Source organism: Aedes aegypti, chromosome 2 (assembly GCF_002204515.2).
Source record: "Aedes aegypti strain LVP_AGWG chromosome 2, AaegL5.0 Primary Assembly, whole genome shotgun sequence".
NCBI classification, from domain to species: Eukaryota; Metazoa; Arthropoda; class Insecta; order Diptera; family Culicidae; genus Aedes; species Aedes aegypti.
The window spans coordinates 25,014,233-25,033,519 of NC_035108.1; the positions used below are offsets into that span (position 1 = coordinate 25,014,233).

Sequence of the window (19,287 nt, forward strand, 5' to 3'; positions counted from 1 at the left end):
TGTCTTCTTGTCTTCTTGTCTTCTTGTCTTCTTGTCTTCTTGTCTTCTTGTCTTCTTGTCTTCTTGTCTTCTTGTCTTCTTGTCTTCTTGTCTTCTTGTCTTCTTGTCTTCTTGTCTTCTTGTTCTTCTTGTCTTCTTGTCTTCTTGTCTTCTTGTCTTCTTGTCTTCTTGTCTTCTTGTCTTCTTGTCTTCTTGTCTTCTTGTCTTCTTGTCTTCTTGTCTTGTCTTCTTGTCTTCTTGTCTTGTCTTCTTGTCTTCTTGTCTTCTTGTCTTCTTGTCTTCTTGTCTTCTTGTCTTCTTGTCTTCTTGTCTTCTTGTCTTCTTGTCTTCTTGTCTTCTTGTCTTCTTGTCTTCTTGTCTTCTTGTCTTCTTGTCTTCTTGTCTTCTTGTCTTCTTGTCTTCTTGTCTTCTTGTCTTCTTGTCTTCTTGTCTTCTTGTCTTCTTGTCTTCTTGTCTTCTTGTCTTCTTGTCTTCTGTCTTCTTGTCTTCTTGTCTTCTTGTCTTCTTGTCTTCTTGTCTTCTTGTCTTCTTGTCTTCTTGTCTTCTTGTCTTCTGTCTTCTTGTCTTCTTGTCTTCTTGTCTTCTTGTCTTCTTGTCTTCTTGTCTTCTTGTCTTCTTGTCTTCTTGTCTTCTTGTCTTCTTGTCTTCTTGTCTTCTTGTCTTCTTGTCTTCTTGTCTTCTTGTCTTCTTGTCTTCTTGTCTTCTTGTCTTCTTGTCTTCTTGTCTTCTTGTCTTCTTGTCTTCTTGTCTTCTTGTCTTCTTGTCTTCTTGTCTTCTTGTCTTCTTGTCTTCTTGTCTTCTTGTCTTCTTGTCTTCTTGTCTTCTTGTCTTCTTGTCTTCTTGTCTTCTTGTCTTCTTGTCTTCTTGTCTTCTTGTCTTCTTGTCTTCTTGTCTTCTTGTCTTCTTGTCTTCTTGTCTTCTTGTCTTCTTGTCTTCTTGTCTTCTTGTCTTCTTGTCTTCTTGTCTTCTTGTCTTCTTGTCTTCTTGTCTTCTTGTCTTCTTGTCTTCTTGTCTTCTTGTCTTCTTGTCTTCATGCATACTGGTTTTCTATCTTCTCATGATCAGTTTAAGAGTTACCGTTTCGTTCTCTTCATTGCATTCTACCCATCCCTATTTGCAATAAATAGACGCATGCAAAATTAGCACGCAGTTAATCGTCCACTTCATTAGCATTGATTGGATGACGTCATCACTCGTAACAAGCCATAACGCATCGCATCCAGTTGCCTGCTAAATTAAAACTGCATCTCTATTACATGACCCGTTTCTAATGACGCTTGCATAAATCAACTCTCATTAGCAGTGGCTACTCATAAAATTGACATACCAACCCTCAGCACCGTTCTCCCAGTTCCCCCACGAAAGCCCTTATAAGGCAGCTTCAGTTGCTTGCAGTTAGCAGTAAAACCATAGCAAAATACTTGAAATAATTGCACCACACAACAGTAAGACTCGTCTTCCATCGTTTTCTCCTCCTTCACCACCTCCGCAAGCCGGAGATGATCAAAACGATCTTTCATCATCGGTCGTTGTCGACGACTTTGCTGCCATAGTTGGCGTTGTCCGGTCAACTCACTTTATTAAAAAAAAAGAAGTAAGAAACTCTCAGGCTTCTAGATCTGTTCATAATCGAGCAGTCAGTCAACCCGCGTGCACGCAAGTCGTGATCGACCGCCAATTCCTCCTTCCCAACTGAAAAGTGCACTTCTCGTCCGTCTTGATCGTTACTCGTCTCGACTGCTAAGACGACGAACAGTGGTTCCATTTGTTCTACTTGTGTATGAAATTAAAAATTGATGAAAAAATCATTAAAGTCGATTTACTCTAAACTTCGTTTTTGTTACTCTGCTTCAATTGATCCAAGCTAAGGTACGGGGCATCTCATTTTTCGAATTTTGTCCAATGGGCGGTACCACTGTGCGACGACGGTACGGTGCAGATTGCAACTCTCGGACCAAACGAACCCCACCCGGTCCGTAATCATGCATGATGGGGCGTTCGTCCACACAGTGCGATAAAAGGAGCAGCCCCCGATCCAAACTTGTGTTGCGTAGAAGAGTTTCAGTCATCACGTAAGAGAAAATAATAATGATTGTAATTGCTTTGACCCCCGAATATTTTTCACTCGCCACTCTTTTCTGGGGCTGCTTCGGAGTTGTTTTCCAGTCCCACGATCGATCGAGGGCAGGCAGCATTCGGGGAGCATGGCGTGGGTTTGTAACGGCCAACGTTACAGTTGCGAGCGGGCGGCGCCCGGGAAGAGAGAGATTTTCTTCAGAATCCGTCGATTTCGGACAGGAAAATGCCGAAATAGTTAAATGCGAACCCTGGTTGGTGTGGTGTTGCGTGGAACTGAAAATTGTCCGCCGATTATCAGCCGATCTTGGCCCGACCGTTTGGGAACGAGATAATTTTCGTGGGGGATTTAAAATGTTAAAATATTTACAATTGTTTGTGCAACTCAGGCTACTGAAAGCTTTGGCATCGACAAAAACTACATCCAACAGCTGCTAGTTTTTTACAATTCTTCATAGAACCTTAAAAATGTTGTATGATACTGTAACACAACATACATTGTAAGCTTTCTTCTTTTTGACATTACTTAGCAAGAATACTTCTATTACGAAAACATCCTGGACCGACCGAGAATCGAAACCAGACACCTTCAGCATGGCTTCGTTATGTTGCCGCGGATTTTATCACTAGGCTAAGGAAGGCTTTTCATTGTATGATTTATGTATAGTTTTATGGACAATTCATCATATTTCGTGTTGAGTCATTTTTTGATTACATTAATACTTGATAGGACACTATACAGCAGTGGTAATCCAATTCAGTTCTTCTTCTTCTTGTACTTCTTAAGATTACGTCCGCACTGGGACAGAGCCTGCTTCTCAGCTTAGTGTACAATGAGCACTTCCACAGTTATTAACTGAAAGCTTCCTTTGCCAAAGTTGTCAATTTTTCACATGCCCAGGAAACTTTCATTACGAAAAGATCCAGGACCGACCGGGAATCAAACACAGACATCTTCAGCATGGCTTTGCTTCGTAGCCGTGGACTCTAACCACTCGGTTAATGAAGGCCCTATAATTCGCTTCATTCTATTGCGATTAAATCAAATCATTTTGGCTCAAACTATTTGACCAGACAAAAATCAAACCACCGATTATTCCATGCCGAACACCGAGCAAGTTCCCAACGACTGCAAGTGAATTACTCGGTTGAATTATGTGCGGATGAAAGGAGCTGAACGTTTGATGGACGTGACAACTTATTTCCGCTTGCATGAGCAGGCTTTCGTGTTGCTCTTCGAGATTGTGGATGGATGATAGAAATAAATGCTAAATTGCGATGTTTAATTCGATTGGAAAAGTTTCCACGGTAGTCCAGGTTCACAATCACCGGGTTGTCACCGTGACTTGTCAATTATGGCGCAACCTAGTCATAGTCATGCTGGACAAATATGGGAAAATTCATTGGCGATGTGTTTTAGCCTTCCTTAGGCCTTCCTTAGCCGAGTGGTCAGAGTCCGCGGCTACGAAGCAAAGCCATGCTGAAGGTGTCTGAGCTCGATTCCCGGTCGGTCCAGGATCTTTTCGTAATGGAAATTTCCTTGACTTCCCCTTCCCATAGAGTATCATCGTACATGCCCTACGATAAACGAATGCGAAAATGACAAATTTGGCAAAAAAAGCTCTCAGTTAATAACTGTGGAAGTGCTCATAAGAACACTAAGTTGAGAAAAAGGCTCTGTCCCTGTGTGGATGTAATGCCAAGAAGAAGATGAAAAAAAAAATTAAAACCAGTTGAAGCAGATTTAAATAATTTTTCTTAGCTCTTAGCAGCTATATAGCAAAAAATATCACACTGCGATGATGATACTATTTACACAATTTACCAGCGCTCCACAAACGCCCAGTTTGTATCACTGTTGTGGAACATAAACTTGTATAAAACGCTTTCCTCACAGTGGGAGTCCTCCCCGGGCCGGAAGCGACTGTGAATTCCGAAACACGATTTCTCCCCTCCTAATGGTTATGAAATAGTGTAGTCCCAAATTGAAATTGACGCCGTTAAAGTCTTAATCGATTAGCCCCGGACGACTGACTGCTGAGGAACATACCTGATGCCGAAATTCCAACGAAACAGCAGTCACCTCGTGCGCTGCAGGTTTCGAAGAAAAAAAAAAACCCTTCTTGACGATCCAAACGGCTGCTTTTCTCCAATTCAATCGTGCTGGTTTTTATTCGTTTTTACCTCTGGCTTGGGGCTCGCGCGACTCTTCTCTGATGATGCCGCTCTAATCCACTGTCAATGACCCGTTCATTAGGCAAAACATCGCCCAACCAGATGCACAGTGTGCTATTTTCGGAGAAAAATGGATATATTTAAATCATAGTTGATCTGATTATACAATAAACATAAACAAAACAAAATACGTGCAATACGGTGTGAGTGTCCCGTTTTGGACAATTTTCCCTATTTTTTGTGAATTACTCATATGTTTTGGCTCGTAAACTGCGGAACATCGGCGAGACCTTATAGTTTCAAAAATGGACTATTTCTCCTAAACTCAACTAATAATATTCCCACATAATCCAAAAGCCGTTTTTTTGAAACCTTCAAGTAGACATGTTGTCACGATGTGAGGGGTTCTAATAAATTGGTCAGATGAAGTGAAGTATCTAGGACTCATGCTAGATGGAAAAATTTAATTTTAAAAATCACATTAAGGCATTCAAGCCAAATGTAACAGATATATAAAATGTCTTTATCTACTCATTAACAGAAAATCAAAACTTTAATCATCAAACAAATTTTAAGGCCAGACAGTGTATGCTGTACCAATATGGACTAGCTGTTGTAATACCAGGACTAACATAATGAGTACAACTTTTCTGAACAGCTTGTGTCATAACAATTACGAATTAGGGGGAAAAGATTACTTACTGAAACACAAAACATTGATAATTCTATAACGAGCATGTTTAGAACCAGCAACAAACTTTTGTTTGTAGATAAATACGTACTAATTTTTATCAAAAAAATGCCCACAACAGGGATAGTTGTAATATAATATATTGCATATTATGTGCTCTAAAATACCTGTTTTCGCGTAAATAACGATAAAAATTAATGACTTTTTTTCACACGTTGCTGATCTTGATTTTATAAATATTAAGATAGTACAGTCGACTCTCCATAACTCGATATTCAAGGGATCATCGACTTATAGAATTATCGAGTTATGGAATATACCGACACAAAAAATCGCCAAATCGAAGGAACAAATTTCTGCATTTCTAATACATATATAATCACTTCTGTAAGAAAGCAATATTATTTTGTTGATAGTATTTAATAAACTATTATTTGAAGACTTGTTTCGAAATGGTCGAAAAATCACCTTATTTTTGCAATGCAATTATTTATTCACCTACAGACATGGAAAGGGTCAAGTTTCCTCAAATAAGAATTATTTTAAAATAAATATCGAGTTATGGAGAGCAATTTACCTCTCACGTGACATCGACGAGTTATAGAAATATCGACTTATGGAGAGCACGATGTATGGAAATTTGAAGAGATCGAAAAATCCATCAAGTTATAGAGTATATCTAGTTTTAGAATATCGAGTTGTGGAGAGTCGACTGTTTTTGGATGGTTTTAGACTTCCAAGTTTTTCTACGAGATAGTATATACTATGGGCCCAAAATTGTTTACTAGCATTTATGCAAAAACTTACATCCATTAAATCACAAAATTGAACCGAAAATTACAATTTTCTCGTCGGAAACTAACGAATCTCAACAAAACTTTTCCAAATCTCAACCGATTTCTATAATAATTGGAGTGAACGTCTCTTATTTGAATATCATTCGAACCACTATGTCATTTTAAACATTTCTTGTATAACTTATGATCTCTCAAACAAAACTACATACTTAGTTACCAATGGCTTTTTGGGAAATCATAAGTTAGGCGAGGTTTGTTTTTAGCTGCATTTGAAACTTTTGCCCCACTTTACTATAATTATAATATATAAATATTCAATAAAATGAAAAAAAAACAAAGAAAACAAAAATACGTTCAAGCATTTTGTTGGAAGATTTGAAAAATAATGAATGAGTGCCAACCAAAAAAAGTCCTGTCATTTCTAGAAGTGTCTCATTTATTCATTATACTCTATGTTTCGAATTACATGAATAAATTAGATTTTATCAGCCGAAGAGTTTGAAAAGGCATTTTTAATAATGTTGGGCATATTTTTAGAAGTCCGAAGAATCGATAAATGCCAATCCCGTTAAGTAAGGAACTCTATAGGAGTCCTTTTATAGCCATTATCCCCTATACATCTCAAGGCATGAAAATACTGTTATTTTATGTTATGTTTTATAAGAAATACATTTTCCGATGCTGGTTTTTTACGTCTGTTTTTTTAACTATCGTGTAAAAAAAACATCGCACAAATGAACCGCGTAAGAATCTTCAGTTTACGTTGGTCTTACACGTTTGCTGAACACAGAAACTACAACTCCAAAGCTTCCATAAAAATCAACTTTATCCTATACTACAAACAAAAATGATTGCGACGGATAATAAATGTTTATTGTTCTTTTCATGAAGTAAGTTGAATTCATTAGCATGTTATAAGAATATGTCCAATTCAATTCAAGATGTTCATATGATTTCTTAAAACTTAAAAATATATTGTCTATTTATAGTGATTTTAATAATATGAAATCCCAGAGTAGTTTCTCTTTTATGTTGCGGCAGATCCTCCAAAAGTTTCGTGAATTTCTAATCCCTACGCACCACCTATTCATCGATTTCAAAGCGGCCATCGACCGCGAAGAGCTATGGAGGATTATGGACGAGAATGGTTTTCCCGGGAAACTGACTAGACTGATCAAAGCAACGATGCATAGTGTACAGTCAAAGACGAAATATCTGCTGGCTGGAGGAACCGACGGCGATAGAGCTCGCATTGGCAGACGCGTGATGATCGACGGGGATGAGTACGAGGTGGTGGACGAATTTGTCTACCCCGGATCATTGGACGTTATCATAACAACTGCAGCAGAGAAATTCGAAGACGTATCATTTTCGGAAGTCGTGCTGACTACGGACTCCACAAGACCTTGCGGTCTGGTAAACTTCACTTCCGTACTAAGTGTACCATGTACAAGACGCTGATAAGACCGGTAGTCCTCTACGGGCATGAGACGTGGACAATACTCGAAGAGGACCTGCAAGCGCTAGGAGTTTTTGAACGACGTGTGCTTAGGACGATCTTCGGCGGAGTATGTGAGAACGGCGTATGGCGGAGAAGAATGAACCACGAGCTCGCGCAACTCTACGGTGAACCCAGTATCCAGAAAGTCGCCAAAGCTGGAAGGGTACGATGGGCGGGACACGTTTTGAGAATGCCGGACAACAATCCCGCAAAAATGGTGTTCACCTCAAATCCGACCGGTACAAGATGAAGGGGAGCGCAACGAGCTAGATGGTTTGACCAAGTGGAGCAGGATCTTGGAAATGTGGGGCGATCGGGAAATTGGAGGTTAGTAGCAATGGACCGAGTTAGTTGGCGTAACATTGTGGCGCAGGTCATGTCTTGAAGGATGTAGAGCCAGCAAAAGTAAAGTAAAGTAATTAGTTTCTCGAATATACTGTTGTGATAGTGCTTTGAAGAGTGCGTCGAGAAAGTCCGAGAAGTCGTCAGTTTTTTCCCTCTCGGGTGACGCGTTCTTTTCTACCGGGCAGTGCGTCGAGAAAGTCTGAACAGTGCATCGAGAACGCCCGAGAAGTCGTCAGTTTTTTCCCTCTCGGGTGACGCGTTCTTTTCTGCCGGGCAGTGCGTCGAGAAAGTCCGAAGAGTGCATCGAGAACGCCCGAGAAGTCATCAGTTTTTTCCCTCTCGGGTGACGCGTTCTTTTCTGCCGGGCAGTGCGTCGAGAAAGCCCGAGAAACGTCATTATTTTTCCCTCTCAGGTGACGCGTTCTTTTCTGCCGGGCAGTGCGTCGAGAAAGTCCGAGAAGTCGTCAGTTTTTTCCCTCTCGGGTGACGCGTTCTTTTCTGCCGGGCAGTGCGTCGAGAAAGCCCGAGAAATCGTCATTATTTTTCCCTCTCAGGTGACGCGTTCTTTTCTGCCGGGCAGTGCGTCGAGAAAGTCCGAGAAGTCGTCAGTTTTTTTTTCCTCTCAGGTGACGCGTTTTTTTCTGAGTGCTTTTATATGGCCGAGCACACGAGTGAAGCTGAAAGTGGATTGTGGCTGCTCAATCAAGGATGAAGGATCAATCGGTGAGCTCGTTTCATGCCTTTTTTTTCAAGTCTATAAAATATGTATGACCGCACATTTAATCGTTACATAAATATGATTTTTCAACAAACTATGAATGGTTCGTCACTGTGAGTGTCGACATAAACTCTTATTCATAACTTTATTGTTTTATATTTTTTGTATTAAATCACTTACCTTTATTTTTATACATAAAAAAATGCTTTGAATGGTTTGGTCTGTGCTAGAAGTGTAGACTTGCAAAACGTTCATTTTATTCAAAAAACTTTGAATGGATCGCCACTGTAAGTGTCGGCATAAGAATATTATGTGATGGTCTAGCCAATCGATATTTTTTTTCAATTTGAGTAAAATATCCTGTAGGAATGTTGCTTTTAGCTATTTGTTCAACAAACTTTGAATGGTTCGTCACTTCAGGTGACGGCATTATTTTCTCTTACTTGAAAATTTTTCATGTCAATCGAAAATTTTATATTTCTAAGTATGTTTATATCTCACGAATAATCGTTTATCATGGTCTAATCGCTTATCAAAGTGAATCCTGTGACCCAACGATCCTCCCCATTAACAAACATCCCTCCCAGTAACCTTTGCGGAGATGCAGAGGCAAACACGGTCTCCAAATAGCAAAGGTTACACACTAACATTCCTTCCCCAAATCCCACCTGACTGCAAGGACGTGGCCGGCGCCGTTATTGACCCTGTATAAATAGAGGCACTGAATTATGCACATTGAAGAAGATTATGGCCAATCCCAGCCAAACTTCTAGTTGATTCTTTGTGCATTTTCACTGACTTCGGTCAATCACGGAATAGCAACCATTGATATGTGTAGTCAGTCTAAGCTAAGCTAAGCTAAGCTATACTGTTGTGATAGTGCTTTGAAATTTATTTGATGTTATGAAATAAATTTTAAAGCACTACAACAACTGTACATTGGATAATTCGATATCATGTCCCATAATTTGTAGAACCTAACTTTAGAAATGTTTAATAGCAGAAGAAACATTACAACAGCATTCACGACTGTAATAATTCGATATAATTACCTTACTGTAGCGTAGAGATAACATAAAACAAATGCGATTTTTTAAAAAGGCCATACGATACACCGAAGCAAAATTGAAACTGATGGTGCAAGATGAAATGCAAAGTTCTTAGTGCCAATGCCAATTTAAGTTAGCAGATTTTTCTTCTTTGAAACTTTGAACAGGCTCCAACTGTTATGTGTCTGTAATTAAATTTCGGTGTTGATAAAATTTCTCATCATTATTGAACTTCACGACGATATTATGCCATTTCAACTTACCGTAAAACGGGGTGAAGTTGATCACTTTTGAGCAATTCTGTTCAAAATGATCCGACGTGTTGCATGTATCATCATCCAAATAGTTTTTAAATCAGTACTGCTTGGATGTTTATCGAATTATGTTAAATTAAGTTTAGACAAAATGATATAATTATAACAACAAAGAAAATAGAACTCAGAACAGCATGTGAAGTTTTTGATTCCGGGTGAATAGGTATTCAAAAATAAAAAGATAGGGGAGCAAGGGGCAAGTGTGCCACCTCCAATTTCACATGGTTTCGAATGTTCAACCCAAAATACGTATTGAGTTCTAATTGAGGTTTGTGTAAATATTACAATTGATATTTTTTTATTACGAAATAGTAGTTTACGGAACAAGTTGCAGAATGATGATTTTTACAGCACGAGTCGTAAATTTATCCTACGAGGCTTGCCGAGTAGGATAATTACGACGAGTGCTGTAAAAATCGAGTTTTGCAACGAGTTACGTACAACGTTTTTTGCATTTTCGTAGAAGACCACTTGATGGTATCAGAAATTATATCGGAATGCATTCACCATTATTTTACAATTTCTGAGGAATTGTTGTGTTATGATTCATTACGCAACTCAAAACAGTTGCGTAATGAGAAAGCGTTGCGTAATGAATCATTACAGCACTGGTTTCAGTTAGGTAATGAATATTCCCGCACTGCGTACTCCAGTGCAGGAAAGTAGGCCGTTTCATGACAGATTGGCGTGATGGAAAACAGCCTATTACGATGAGAAATTGCAAAAAATTAAAAAAAAATACTTTAATTCGCCAACGTGAAAAAAGCGAAATATTTTAAGAATGTTAGACTGGAAAATGAGGTTTGGTTCCCATTAAATCCAAAACATAATGATTTTTACGCACAGTATTAGTAATCTGAAATCAACATGAATTTCTAATATTTTTGGAAATCATCGAAACGATATGATAAATTTAAGGAACAAAATATGAACACTATCACTTTAGCGTTTGTGCCTCTAAACATAAATATAAGTGAAGAAACAGTTTTGGATGAACTTTCAAACAACCACAATGGATGTAGATTTAGAGTTTAATAGAATATAATATATGCTGTGGAACATGAAGCCTCTTTCGTCCACCTAAGGCGTATTTTGGAAAGTTTTGGAAAAATACTCTTAGTACAACAAACTCTTTTTAACTAGTTTTAAACTTCATTCAAAAAGGTATGCTTGAAGCAGACAAGAGAAACTGAAATTTGCAAATGTTGTTTCCTTTGTCCTTTTTTCTTTGTCTAGAAACATATTTTAAATTATTCTACTTTGAATATCAGTGAACATTGTCAGTTATTACATTATATGGGTGAGCTGAAATGCCAGGGATCTATTTGGTCACTCTGGAACCGGTATCCGGGCTTCTGAGTAACCGGTCCAGGGTCAAACTTCGAAGGTGACTTAATATTGTCATGTGACACAGCAAACTTCAAGATTTTCCAAATGATTGCATTCCATGGCTGAGCTGCTCAGTACAGAAACCATTTGGCCAGTTTTGAACTGATATACGGGATCAATTATTTAAAATCAGTAATCATTGTCATGTGACACATCAAACTTTATGATTTTGAACCCATTGGAACTGGTATGGCAGCGTCCATTTATTATGTAACGCTAAAATTGTAAATTTTAGCCCACTCCCCCCTCCGTAACGCTTTTTGTATGAAAAATTTCAAATTGTTGTATGAGCCATAACGCTTGGTTAATTATTGAAAACCAGCAAACATTGTCATGCGACATAATAACCTTCGGTATCCAGGTTTCTGGGGAATTTGTTGATGAATCAAATCAAATGGATCAAAGAATATCTCCTTGGAAGATAATGTCTCTATGGATTTTTTTAAGGATATTCCTATAGGATAGTTTTTCAAAATTTTCACCAATCTTTTTAAATTTTCACAAGGACTGCTTTATTGATTTCTTCTGACATACCTCCAGACATTTTACTATGAATTTCTTCATAAATGGTTATATGGGTACTCTAGAAGTCCTCCAAGAATAGCTAGGAGTCTTTGCAGCTATTCTATTAAGATTTTTTCATAGATTCTTTCATTTTCTAAGGAAATGTTTCCCTACATATAAAAATGTATTCATACATTTCTCCAGAAAATCGTTCTATAATATCTTCTGACAGCTGTTCGGGAGTATACCGAGGATTACATTTATTTATCTCGACTTCAAACCGGAAAACAAATTATTACTAACAAATTGCAAAAAAAACTCAAAAACTTGCTATGCAGTTTGAAAGCGCGCACAATTTTAATTTAGGACTTACTAGTTCAATTGAAAATCAAGTTATTCAGGATTTCGAAAATATTCTCAATCAAGAGAACGTATTTGAAAATTCCTGGGAGACTGATTTGGCAGAAGTGATAACTTTTATTAAAAATTCAAAAAGATGAAAGCTCTGGCAATGATGGAATTTTCACCATCCTCATTATGAAACTTCCAGAAAGTAGCTTATCATTTTTAGTTGATATATTCAACAAATGTTTTCAATTAGCAAATTTTCCTGACAAATGGAAAAATGCTAAGGTTGTACTAATTTTGAAACAAGACAAAAATCCTGCAGAAGCCTCTAGCTATGCACGATCAGTTTGCTGTCCTCCATCAGTAAACTTTTTGAAAAGGTTTGAATATTTTGCGAATATTTCAACATAAATTTTGTAAGAAGAAGAAGAATTAAGTTCTGTTAGGATATTGAATAGAATCCTAAATCCTGTTAAGATCCAGATGAGAATGTTGTTGGTCCATGGGGAAAACCGACCAGTAACATCCACATACTGAATTTCCATATAAAAATGTATAACATTCAATTGTTCATATTTCAAGTACAAATTCCAATATTTTTGATTACCTCTAAAATCCGGGACGTCCTCCGGAACGCTTGGTGGTGTGGGACAGGTCGCTCAAATTGGAGACTGTTTAGCACAATCCGGGAAGCCCGGTCACTTGATGTTAAGGGGATTGAGAGCAAAATTAGACACCATTTCAGCTCTACACTAATCAGTATAAGCACAAGATGGTTGTTTGGTCTATTCCAAAATAGCTAGCAATACTATTTGAACTTTTTCTTGTATTTTTTCTATAGTATAATACAAAATATGCAAAATCGGGTAAAATGAAAAACTTACCAATATTTTACAGGAAAGTGATGGGTACTACTTGATGTCTTGTTGTTTTTGTTTGATATAGCGTATTCTGCATAAACCGTATGACCACGACTGAATTGCATCCGTTTTTTCTCCCAAAATAGTACACTATGCAACGTATCGCTTCTCTTCGGTAGTATATCGGACTCTTCTTTCGCGCGAAGCTTTTTGTTTATAAAATATCGTTTCCCCAATCCCCTTGGGGAGTCACTTCACTTCGTTTCTCCTTTCGCCACACTCCCAAATCACAGCTTGGATTTAAACCTTCACTTGCTTGGGCACCTTCCAAACACTCCGAACTCGACCACAGACAAATACACACGGAGTAATAACACAAATCAAAGGCCATACATCTTATTTCTTTGGCTCTTCCTGTTGTAAAACTTCACTGCACTTTTCCAACTCTTCCAAGTTGACTTTTCACGCTGCACCGATTATTTGGTCATATCCCATCCACTGAACCGTCACTCGGAACGATCGCCGCTCCGAACCAAATCCAGAGCACATTCAAAGATCCCAGGAGAAGACACGCTCGCTCCAGCATGCAGTTATGTGCACTCCCCGAAACACGCTCTCTCCACGGTTCAAACTCCGGCGCGCCGCGCTTCGATCGTATTTCGATCGCTACTAAAGTGTACCGGCGGCGGCGTGGTTGGTCTTCCTCGGCAGCACTCGATCACCCACTCTGCAAAAAAAGATCCGAAAATAAAAGGGTATCAATAGAGGCGGTCGAAGAGCGAAAAAGAGAAGGCACAATTATTGAGAAACTCCCGTTCCCGTCTTCCTGTGTGAGTGGCTGCATTTCGCGTATTTGCCATTCAAGTAGGAGTCGCATGAGTTCTATAGGGAAAGGTGGTTTAAAATGTCAACTCGGCTTTCAGGAATCCACCATTGCAATCATCGAATCTTCAAAAGTAGTTTTCCTGATCGAAACTGACATTCATGTAACAAAAAATGGTTTTAAACATTTGGAAAAATATGGATTTTTCCCCCCTGAGTGACCCAAAGTTAAGTATATCGATTAAATTTTCAAACCAAAATCTGTCGGTGTTCTGTTTCTTCCCCACGAATGTTGTCAAACATAAGGAGAGCTGCATCTTCCCGATGGTGGTAGTTTGACCCAATAAGCCAAATTTGGGTTAAATTAACCGGAAATATTTTTCTAATGGAGTTGAAGACAAACTACCTAGTGGGACATTAAATATTTAACCAAAATTGAGTAATTCTGTTCAACTAATGAATGGCGAATGAAAAGACCAAAAATTGAGTTGTATCTCGACTCCGAGAATGTCTCCCCCAAGGATAGTGGTTTCCAACCTCTTTAGAACTGCGATCTCCTTTGAAGATCAACTAACATCTCTCGGACGTCCAAACATGTAAGTTTATGACAGCTTTCTAAATATATTATAATACTAAAGATATTCTTGGTAGGACACCCAAAACCTACGTCTGTGATCACATAGAATTCAAAAATTTTGTCAAGATTCTCAAAGTCCACATGAGCATGAGCATGAGCATATATGACCGTACAATTCGTAGTTGCTACTCCGTGATTGACTAGAGCAATCGAAGTTGCACAGGGAATCAATGAATGGGGCTTGGGATTAGCTAACCATTCTTCAATGTGCACAAATCGAGAGCTCAAATTTTAAAAGTCAATAACAGCGCCGGCCACGTCCTTACGGTCATCGGGGAAGGGAAGGAATGTTAGCTAGACAACCGTTGTTACTAGAGACCGAAGAATCTTCTGCATCTCCACAGTTGTCATGGAAAGGATATTGGGTTAGTGGGATAAGGTAAAGATCTGGGAGTCACCAGCGATTGGTGATGCGATCCATGATACATTCACGCCTAACCCGTTTAACGCCATTATTTATTCATGCCGCGCGAGCGACGCGCAACACGATTGATCCTGCAAGCGACGCAAGCAAAGGATCAAACACTACTGACCCTATCCGCGAATCACGCCACAATTTATTCATGCCGCGCGAGCGACGCGCAACACGATTGATCCTGCTCACATCACCCGCCCCCGCAGGAGCAAGCGACACGAGCAAAGGATCAAACACTACTGACCCTATCCGCGAATCACGCCACTATTTATTCATGCCGCGCGAGCGACGCGCAACACGATTGATCCTGCTCACATCACCCGCCCCCGCAGGAGCAAGCGACACGAGCAAAGGATCAAACACTACTGACCCTATCCGCGAATCACGCCACTATTTATTCATGCCGCGCGAGCGACGCGCAACACGATTGATCCTGCTCACATCACCCGCCCCCGCAGGAGCAAGCGACACGAGCAAAGGATCAAACACTACTGACCCTATCCGCAAATCACGCCACTATTTATTCATGCCGCGCGAGCGACGCGCAACACGATTGATCCTGCTCACATCACCCGCCTCCGCAGGAGCAAGCAACGTGAGCAAAGGATCAAACACTATAGACCCTATCCGCGAATCACGCCACTATTTATTCATGCCACGCGAGCGACGCGCAACACGATTGATCCTGCTCACATCACCCGCCCCCGCAGGAGCAAGCGACACGAGCAAAGGATCAAACACTACTGACCCTATCCGCGAATCACGCCACTATTTATTCATGCCGCGCGAGCGACGCGCAACACGATTGATCCTGCTCACATCACCCGCCCCCGCAGGAGCAAGCGACACGAGCAAAGGATCAAACACTACTGACCCTATCCGCAAATCACGCCACTATTTATTCATGCCGCGCGAGCGACGCGCAACACGATTGATCCTGCTCACATCATCCGCCCCCGCAGGAGCAAGCGACACGAGCAAAGGATCAAACACTACTCTGTCAAGATTCTCAAAGTCCACACAGCATTTTGTAAGAAGTGTATTCAGCATATTTTGATAAGTATCGTTCCAAAATTTAACAATAAATCAGATAGTTGAGAAGAGAATGTTGATTCAATAAGATTTTGCCAATGATTTGATAAGAAAAAGTTAAGAATTTTGAATTTCTTCAATCCCGTAAAGAGTTCCCCAACGAAGTTCCATAAAAATTTTTGAGAATTTCGTCATTAAATTATTCAAGGATTAAGCCGAAAATATTCCAGAGATTTTCTATCGATACCTCAAGGCTGTGTTGCTAGACTCACACTCAATAAGCTTTTCTGCAAGAGAACAATCCTAAGATTTATGCCTGACGAAACTCTAACCTGAGATTTTAATGTTAAATTACACAATAATCAAACTCGAGGACGAAGTAACTCATTATTGGTTTTAGGACTGCTTAGTTAAACATTAACTCATGCCTGAATAATCTCAATGTGAATAAATATAAGAATTTGAGGTTTTTTCAACACTGCTTTTAGAAGCGATTATAAGGTTTTGCTGAAAATAGCATACAGAGCTGGTAAAATGAAATTTGGCTTATAATGTTTTATTAACTGAATGACATTACTAGCAAGGATGGAAATCTAGTGATCATGATAAAACAAATGATGCATCGTGGTTGTTCTTTATCATGCGATCATAGCAACAACGATAAACCCTTAGTCATCAACAAACTCCGCTCCGCGAAAAAATAATCGCTCGGCCTGTGAGCTGACGATTAATTGTTCGCAAACCGATTTCATAAGTTTTGGAGGATTTTCACGCTTTCACTCTGCGATATGACTTCTAGCATACCATTATTGATCCAAAAGTCATTCGAGAATGGTTTGAGCGATAATTAACGTCTTAAATGCGTTCTGATGCACGTTAATCGCAACATGTTACAACATCTGACAAACGGTTTGTCCTACGATAAACAGTTCATCTGATAATCCATATATCGTTTCAACGCGCGCAGAATGATGTATCGCAATCATGCTTTTGCAAGAACGACAGCCCTCTTAGATCATTCGAATACTGTGTTATTTGTCGCTAGAGACGATTTTCTTCCATTATTGATTACTAGCATTTCATCAATAATTGTGTAAAAAACAAAATTAGGAAAATTTTCAAAACACTTGAGATATTAAAAAAAAGCTAACGAAGTAAGAGATTACTCGATTAATCAATTAAAAACGAATCTTGAATACAATGGCTTCGCGGACCAAAGTTAATTCACCGGAAATAAAATCCAATTGGCGAAGAAATTACAAAACTTCGGTTCAAATGAAGATCACTCGGGCGAATTAGGGGCATATGAAACGAAGCGCGATAAACCCCATAAGTGACTTTTACATGAATCCCCGAAAATGTGCCACCGATCGATAGAACTGTAACATACGCCGAACAATATACAGTCAGTGACAAAAGTTAGTAATCAAATGCTGTTTTCCATACAAAACACCCAAGTTTGGGAGTTTGGAAAATTTGGATGACGAACAACACTGAGCTCATCAAGTTTTGATAATTTTCCAAGGAGTTTGACCTTGGAAGCTAGCTGGGTGTGACCAATCGATTAAGTTTTCAGCTCGGACGGGTGTTCGGTTCTCCAGATTTGTGCTCATGAAAATTCAAAGTTTGGCTTCGATTCACCTTCACCTTATGCACTGTTAAAGTTTTCTTATTTGATCGTTCTCGTAATATCTTACAAGTTCCTTCTGATATTTGCAGTATAAGATCCGTAATTTCAATTCAACAACTTGTATACAAAGCCGCTGCTCCAGTTTCAATATGGATGGAAGCACTCTCAAAGTGCAAACAATGCTCACAACCCATCGCTCGTTCAAACTGCATTGGCGGTGAGGGTTTTTGCAACGACGTCTATCACGCTTATTGTGTGAAACGGAATACCGAAGAGTTGATACGTTACCATAAATCTCGCAACTTGTGGTGGATGTGCAACCCATGCAGCGATTTGATGTCCACCCAACGAAACAACCGTAGTACGCCGTTGAACCAAGTTGATTATGAAGCCAAAACGCCAAAATCTTAAGAAATTACTTGCATTGATGATGAAATCGCCGAATCGAAAAAGCAGCAATTCATCATACGCTAGCAAATGGAACTGCCGTTCCTTCTCGCAACGTAACGAATAATATGGATTCACCGATAGTAAATCGCCCTGCTGCTGAGTCGTCGCTGAAACGTATACCTGAAACCCAACTAGGCTGGAAGAGAGGTCTACAAACGAACGTTTTTAGCTTTTTTTTTTTTGTCCAGAATTAAAAACTGTGTGAATGAACGTGAGGTTTTTAAATTGGCCTCGGATGATTTAGGAACCGATGATAAAGTTGTTAAGAAGTTAGTTCCAGTATGGAAGGACACAATCTCAATGCCGTTTATATTCTTCGAAATCGGGATCAATAGTCAACTTAAACAAATGGCACTTCTTCCAATCACTTGGCCTTCCGGATTGCAATTCAGAGAGTTTCACAACAGTTACTGGGAACCACTGTAATAGAGAGTTGTCTATCTTGATTGATCAAACGTTATGCGTTTCACTACCAATTTGTTGTTTCGAATTTATCTATTAATATTATGAGTCTATGATAGTTAAACTTTGGAAATAAAAACTTGGTATTCTGCCCAACCCCTCAAACTGCCCATAAGCTCAATTTTTGCCCTCTCATTACTAAACTTTCCCTTAACCTATGCCTTAACCCCTAAACATAGGTCATAATGCAGTTTGAGGTACTATGAGAAGACTTGAAATAGAATTCGAATTGCTAAAAAAGTGAGGTTAAAAGAGTGAGGCACACCGAGGCTAATTGAAACGGGGTGGGCAAGATGAAATGTAAAGTCTTGAACATGATGTCAATAAATGCTAGATGGTTTTCCCCCTAAAAGCACAGACAACCAGACACAACACTGACGCGATTTCCATCGACCACTCAATTAAAAATCAATAAAACATTGCTATGTTGCATAACTCACATTCAGAGGCAGTCTATTCGTGTTTTTTCTAGTACCTTCTTCAGTTTTGAGTGATACATCTTTTTATCTATGGTAAAAGTTTCATTTGCTAACTTAAAGTTTCTATACTTGACTTTCTTTTCTTTTTTTCTGTACTTGGTCTTTTCATCATACCCCAGCCGGTTCAACTTGCCCCGGTATATATTATGAAACAATATACTATCAGCTAGTCATCTGAATCTGAAAATTCCCTGGAATACCCCTCAAATGGCCCAGAAACTTCAATATGTTTGTCTTAAACCTTCTTGGACACTAAAACACTGAACTCCCCCTGAATCTCTTAAGAAGGTGTTAAATAATGTCGTAATAAATTTGAAGGGAATTAAAAAAGATTCGAAATATAATTGGAATTGTCAAACATGAGGAACATTAAGATAAAATAATCAAAACGGAAGTAAGGAAAAATCAGCTAGTTCTCTCCTTATAACTTGACACTGACTTGGAAATCCACCTTAACCCCCCCCCCCCCTCGAAAAACCTTTTGAAAAGCCTAGAAATTTATTTTTTGTCCCTCTAAGTCCCTTTTGAAACATATTATTTCCTCTTGAACCTCATAAGAAAGCATAAAAATAGAAGAATTTTACAGTTAATTA

General features: G+C 39.1%; 1 protein-coding gene across 1 annotated transcript in view; it reads right to left on the minus strand.

Annotated features, from left to right (window-relative positions):
• Positions 1-19,287, minus strand: part of LOC5568475 (protein prickle) — a 341,497-nt gene that overhangs the window by 262,973 nt on the left and 59,237 nt on the right. Inside the window, exon 2 of the mRNA XM_021840294.1 lies at positions 12,792-13,494. The gene's annotated coding sequence lies outside the window, so the exon portion shown is untranslated. The remainder of the gene's footprint in view (positions 1-12,791; positions 13,495-19,287) is intronic.